This window comes from Oncorhynchus keta, chromosome 14, assembly GCF_023373465.1.
Source record: "Oncorhynchus keta strain PuntledgeMale-10-30-2019 chromosome 14, Oket_V2, whole genome shotgun sequence".
NCBI classification, from domain to species: Eukaryota; Metazoa; Chordata; class Actinopteri; order Salmoniformes; family Salmonidae; genus Oncorhynchus; species Oncorhynchus keta.
Window position 1 is genome coordinate 52,773,398 of NC_068434.1, and position 7,417 is coordinate 52,780,814.

Sequence of the window (7,417 nt, forward strand, 5' to 3'; positions counted from 1 at the left end):
TTGCAAATGAGAACTTGTTCTCAACTAGCCTACCTGGTTAAATAAAGGTGAAAAAATAAAAAATAAATAACAGAACTGATGTGGCAGGTGAAAACCCGAGGACAAAACCATCCAGAAAAACAAAATCAGCCTAGCACTGTTTCCAATGGCTGTCATGGTTAACATGAAGGGTAAATGTCCCAGATTGCAGTTCCCAGGGCTTCCACTAGATGTCAACAGTTAGAAAGAGTTTCAGATTTGTTTTTGAAAATATGAGCTAGAATTTAGTTTTTCAAAGTGGCTCCCATTTTGGCTATAGTGATTTCATGCTCGTGGATGAGAGCGCGTTCTTTGTCGTTTATCTCCGGTAAAGACAATAACGATTCTACGTCTTAAATTTGATCATTTATTTACATATTAGGGTACCTGAGGTTTGATTATAAACGTTGTTGACTTGCTTGGAGGAGTTGATTGGTAACATTTGGGATTAATTTTGTATGCATTTTGAAGGAGTGAAACCGGTGGATTATTGAATGAAGTCTGCCAGCTAAACTGGGGTTTTGGGGATATAAAGAAGGACTTTGTCGAAGAAAAGGACCATTTGTGATGTAACTGGGACCTTTTGGAGTGCCAACAGAAGAAGACCTTCAAAGGTAAGGCATTTATTTCAATCTCTATTTCTTACTTTCGTGGCGCACCTGCCTGGTTGACATTGTTTTTTAAATGCTTTTGTGTGCGGGGCGCTGTTCTCAGATAATCACATGGTGTGCTTTCGCTGTAAAGCATTTTTGAAATCTGGCAGCTGGATTAACAAGAAGTTAAGCTTTTTTCACAAATTCATGAATATTTTAATGAATGTTAAATATAACTATTTCTGTAATTAGAATTTCGCGCTCTGCAATTTCACAGGATGTTGTCGAGGTGGGTCGCTAGTGGAACGCCTGTGCAAGAAAGGTTAACCAACAGTGCAGATCATGAAGAGTTAAGAAAATATTTACCAAGTAGACTAAAATAAAAAGTAATAATAAAAAAGTAACACAATAAGGATAACTAAATGACGTTATATACAGGGGGCACCGGTATTGAGTCAGTGTGCGGGGATCAGGTTAGTTGAGGTAACTTGTACATGGAGGTGGGGATGAAGTGACTATGCATAGACAATGAACAATGAGGGAGGGTGGGAGGGGGGGGGGTCAATGTAAATTGTCCAGTGATGATTTTATTAATTGTTCAGCAGTCTTATTATGGCTTGGGGGTAGATGCTGTTGAGGAGCCTCTTGGTCCTAGACTTGGCGCTTCTGTACCGCTTGCCATGCGGTAGCAAAGAAAACGGTCTATGACTTGAGTGACAGGAGTCCCTGACAATTTTATGGGCTTTTCTCTGACACGCCTATTATATAGGTCCTGGATGGCAGGACGCTTGGCCCCAGTAATGTACTGGGCCATTCGCACTACCATCTGTAGCGCCTTACGTTCAGATGCCGAGTAGTTGCCATACCAGGCGGTGATGCAACCGGTCAGGATGCTCTCGATGGTGTAGCTGTAAAACTTTTTGAGGATCTGGGGACCCATGCCAAATCTTTTTAGTCTCCTGAGATTTAAAAGGTTTTGTCGTGCCCTCTTCACAACTGTCTTGGTATGTTTGGACCATGATAGTTCGTTGGTGATGTGGACAGCAAGGAACTTGAAAACGCTCAACCCACTCCACTACAGCCCCGTTGATGTTAACCTTTTTGGGATAGGGGGCAGCATTTTCACTTTTGGATGAATAGTGTGCCCAGAGTGAACTGCCTCCTACTATGTCCAAGATGCTAACATATGCATATTATTATTAGTATTGGATAGAAAACACTCTGAAGTTTCTAAAACTGTTTGAATGATGTATGTGAGTATAACAGAACTCATGTGGCAGGCAAAAGCCTGAGAAAAATCCAACCAGGAAGTGGGACATCTGAGGTTTGTAGTTTTTCAAAGCTTGGCCTACCGAATACACATTGCGATATGGATAAAGTTGCACTTCCTATGGCTTCCACTAGATGTCAATCGTCTTTAGAAACTTGAATGGAGGATTCTACTATAAAGGAGGGGCTCATGAGACCTCTGAGTCAGTGGTCTGGCAGAGTGCCTTGGTCTCATGACGCACACTCCCGACAGAGTTACCTCTCGTTCCAGTGCTTTTCTGAAGGAATTCTCCGGTTGGAACATTATTGATGTTTTATGTTAAGCACATCCTAAAGATTGATTCCGTACATCGTTTGACATGTTTCTAAAGGACTGTAAACGGAACATTTTGAGTTTTTGTCTGGACGAAGTGCCTGCGCCTCATGAAGATTGATGACTGGGCTGAACACGCTAACAACAAGTGACTATTTGGACATAAATTATGGAACTTTATGGAACAAATCAGTCCTTTATTGTCGAACTGGGATTCCTGAGAGTGCCTTCTGATGAAAATCATCAAAGGTAAGTGAATATTTATGGTGTTGTTTCTAACTTTGTTGACTCCAAAATGGCGGATATTCCTCTGGCTGTTTTGGGTTCTGAGCGCCGTTCTCTGCCACATCCAACGAGCGTCAGAGCCGGTGTAGTAGGATTCAATCTTAATCCTGTATTGACGCTTTGCTTGTTTGATGGTTCATCTGAGGGCATAGCGGGATTTCTTAGCGCCCGGATTAGGCTCCTGCTCCTTGAAAGTGGCAGCTCTTTAGTTCAGCCTTTAGTTCCATGCGGATGTTGCCAGCAGCAACATTATGTACACAATAAGTTAAGAAATAAGTTACACAAAACGCAAAAAAAACGAACAAAATAGCACAACTGGTTGGGAGAATGTAAAACAACAGCCATGTTCTTCGGCGCCATCTTAAAACAAGATAATAGCCTGGCCAGCCGCTCATAGCCTGGAAAGCCGCTAATGGGCGCTATGGATCTCCACTATCTATAGCGCACACTACCAGCTGCCCAGGCTAGTACGCTATCTAGGCTAAATCTGGTCGTCACTAGTTACCACAGCCATAAAGTCATAAACCCTGTCTATTTCAAAAATGTTGCTTCATAAAATCTGATCTTAAGCCTGACCTTAACCACACTGTTAACTGTATGCCTGACCCTAACTTTAAATTAAGACCAAAAATCATGTTTGTTTTCATACATTTTTACAATATAGACCATTTTTTTTTTTTGGCTGTGGTAATTAGTACTAACCGCCAAGTCCCGTTCCCAAGCTGGAATAGCCTAAAACATGCCACTTCAATACAGCTATGACCGAAAGTGACTTTATCGTAACATGTTAATATAATTTACGTAGCAGGTTAGGAGAATTAGGCTGAGGTCAAGTAAAGGGTCATATGCTTCGGCATTCAACATACTCTTACTACCTGAGTATGTTACTACATTCCTTCCGCAGCTGAGGGGGCAGTGTTGTCGCTTGGTTCCTTGATCTGATCTATAGGCTAGTCATCAAAGTAGCCTATTTTGCATTACTAATCAAATATAATCTCAACGACTGTTCAAACAGTAAACCAAACAACAAGAATCCACCAAAAAGGTGATTATAGGCTATTGTGAAATGGTAGAACCTACTGTAGACAACTAGCTAGCCATGTGCTTTTTTACTGTGACCAAAACATGGTAACATTCTATTTTTAGCTGATATATATGAATGAATACACAATCAGCAAATCAAATAAAATCAAACTGGGTTAGCCTGGGAAGCCAAGGCTCAATGTGCATTCCCAGTAATACACTCGTGTCCCCAGTGGGGCATCATATTCCTCCTTAACTAGCTTTATAACGGGGAGAAGGCAGAGAAAAACTGGCATACTTTCTTTATGAAACACCATTTTCACCACCGTGCAAGAGTGGCTAATGTCTAGGAATGCTACCTTCTGATGTTGCACCTTATGTTCAGTCTTGGGTAAACAACAGACTGCAACCTGATTGGCTCAAAGCGATACACAACATCTGGGATTATCATTTCTAAGCATTAGCCACTAGCATGGGGGTGGAAAATGGTCTTTCATAAAGTAGGGATGCACAATATAATTGGTGAGCATATATCGGAATTGGAAGATATTAGCTAAAAATGCCAATATTGGCTCGATGTCTAGCTTAAAGCTGATGTGCAAAACCGATGTCATAGCTGACGTGCATACGTAAGTAGATGACGTAATGACGCCACGAAAAATACAGCGCTACACAAAACAAACGCAGAAAAACAGACGCACACTTCCAACAACTAAACAAGTTCAAGTTGAGCAGTCATTTGAAAGTGTAAGAAAAATTCTGTGAGACAACTAAAGGCGAAATCCATTAAGGCAAAGATAATGGGATTCGTTATGCTACTTGCTAAGGTGTCAAGCCTGACATTTGAACCAGCGATGTCAGCCCCATGAGCATGCTGAGGAAAGCCTTATTGCATGCTCAAGAATATGCTGGTTCTCATATCACTGCTGCCATTTCAATGGCATTTGAGAACATGTTTGAAACATAAACACACTCTTAGCGCCATTGGAACAACTGACTCGAGAAATAAGCTAATCAAGCAGACGTGATACCCTCGGTCATGGCATTGAAACTCCTGCTCAACAATACTGTCGACACAGACGTGGGGTTAAAACTTACAAAAGTACTCGAAGCTGTGAACGAGCGATTAGGTGGTTTTCTCTCTGAGCCTCTTTACTGTGTCGCCACCATGCTCGATGCTAGATACAAGGACCGCTACTTCGATGCAGACAAGAAACGGGGTTTACGTGAAATGTTACATACACAGCTGGACAAGATGGAAACGGACACAGTGACAGTGCGCACCGAGGAAGAGAGGTCAAGGACAGACAGAGCTGAAACTTCACTGCTTGACATGTATGATGAAATCCTGGTTGAGTATGAAATGACTGAACAAATGAACAAAACAACACAGCAAGTAAGTGAAATAAATACAATTTTGATTATGTTTGACTGGTGATGGGGACATAGGTAAATGCCAACAAAATAACTTTTTGGCCAGTGTGTGTGTTTCAACTATACTAGAACGCTTAAAAGTCCGCTAGGCAAGGAAAATATCAGATATCCGTATCGGCCAAAAAATGTCATACTGGTCCATCCCTAAATAAAAGCATTTACATGCTTAATTGCATTTGCGGTCACTTTTGAGAATGGTATTTTCCCACTAATGGAACATTTGCGCTTATAGCCTACTGCCATGTGCGCATTGCTGAGCTTATGTGAAGAAATAGCCTAATAGTTTATCAACATTTTAAGCTAAACATTATGATCTGTTGTGTCAGCCACATTGCGTAATTAACGTTTTTTGATGCTAGCGGTTATATTAATTTAGGATCTATCGCATCCCGCAACTATCCCAGACTATGTTTGGAAATGTTTCTCTCACACAGAATAGGTCGACTTTTGTACTATGGGGGATACAAATTGACATGGGCTAGTGCTTTTGTGTCCGTTAGGCCTACTCATCTTGTTGGCTGACGAAAAGTAAATGTGGAAAGTTCTTCCATTATCTTCAATATGCACCTCGGAATTGTATAAGGACGCCCGCAGTTGCGTCCCTGATGTGTCTGTCTTTACTTGTACCTGTGAGAAAGATCCGATCACATGATGGAGAGCCATGTTAGTGAGGTGCTACCGAGCACGCAGCACTCAGGGAGAAGGGCACAACTGGCTGCAAAAGGCATGGATTCTTTTAGGGTGCATTATGGCCACACAAAGGGGATGTTGCCGTGAAATTCTAGGCATTATCAAGTGTGTCAAATTGTGAATGAGTGACTGATGAAGTGTGTACAGCCTGCGCAAAAAAAACAAAGCAGAGCTCATGCCTTTCAAGCAACTTTTTGCAAATAATCATTAGAGTCGCATCATGCAGCCTTACAATGTATTAAACATCAAAACATATAGCCCAACATTTGTAGAACAACTAAAGTTACATTATTAACTCTAAATTAAGCACACAGCAACACCCATTTCTTTGTTCACCACTCAACACAGAATAGCCGTATGTGCGCACTCCCTCAAATCGCTTGGAGAAAATATCCTTTCTATTTTATTCAGATTTGTCCAATTGTATCCTTCAATTGTATTCTAGAAAACACTGACGATAAGTAAAGCTTATTAAAGAGCAGTGATACTATCAAGAGCAGTGTCTGGGTTTCTTATTTTTTTCTCATTCTTCATGCTATAAAATAATGCCACAGAATTCTAAGCAAATCTTGTCTGCTAAATGAACTAGAGTAGCCCACAGCTATTTAGCAAAGTCAGATCAGGACCTAACATAAGGACAACTCAGAGTAAGCTATTCTGTTCTTCTGAAATAGACTGACTACATTTCCTTCATATCATGCTTCTTTAGACCAGTCTAAAATAAATTACAATTTTCGGTAGGGTGGGGTGGGGGGTGTAGCGAGCTAGGACATGGTGTCGCCCTAGTCATTGTCGGGCGACACCTTGGCAGTCATTGAGGAACAAATGGGGGCGCTCGATGGGCGGTGTTCATGAAGGAGCCAATGGGATGCTCGACGGGGGGCATTGCTGAACATACAGCAACGCCCAGAATTGCAGGCTGCAGTTGCACACTACCAAAAGGTGTCTCCTACTACAAAAATCCCATTCCACCCACGTAGATCAACGGAGTGAAGCTTGTAGTAAGCGAAAAATATTTCCCGAACCTGCTAAGAAAATAACTTCGTACGAAGTGATGTGTTTTTAGGGAGTCCTTAGTTAGCTAGCTAGCTTGATGGCTGGCTGGCATTTGGAAAACAAATAGCTAGTTGACGTTAGTTACATCAAACGTTAAATGCCTAACTAGCAAGCTAATTAACATGCAGTATAGGCAGTGAACATTTGACATGGGGGAAAAAAAGGTCTGACTGCTAGCTAATTGAGCAAGTATCACCATTCTGTGGAATGACCATCGACTCCAGCATCTCAAGGCAAGCAGGTTAGCCTTTTAGCTAACGTTAGCTAGCGAGCAGTTGGAAACGAATCGGGTCATCAAAAAGAGGGATGCAGATAGCTACACAAGTATTCAACAAACACGATTTCATATAGCTGAATATATAATATTATAACAAATAATTGTTTTCGTTTACAATACCTTTTAGCTCAGTTAGCTAATGCCCCGGTTTTGTCTTCGACTATTTTCTAGGCTCAGTTCCAGATTCCAGCTGTTTTTGAGGTCCCAGACTGGACCAGCGTCTCATCAGCAACATTTGAAAAGTACATCCGTTCACGGAATTTTGGAAAACGTTAAAAATAAAAGTCCCCCACGTAATAGTAGAAAAGTGTCATTAACCTGTATCTATTCATGATATTGTTTATGAAAAAGGATTGTCAAAACATCAACAATGGTTCATACTTGTTCATTTTTAAGTGACATTTGCATTAAATGGGGGTTTCAAACATATTTCCAAAGTTCAATAAATGCCCACAATGC

General features: G+C 41.1%; 1 protein-coding gene across 2 annotated transcripts in view; it reads right to left on the reverse strand.

The window, feature by feature from the left end:
• sncaip (synuclein, alpha interacting protein) overlaps window positions 1–7,201 on the reverse strand; it is a 31,197-nt gene extending 23,996 nt beyond the window's left edge. For both annotated transcript variants that reach the window (XM_035786462.2, XM_035786461.2), the window contains exon 1: window positions 7,079–7,201. The gene's annotated coding sequence lies outside the window, so the exon portion shown is untranslated. The remainder of the gene's footprint in view (window positions 1–7,078) is intronic.
• Between the last annotated feature and the right edge of the window lie 216 nt (window positions 7,202–7,417).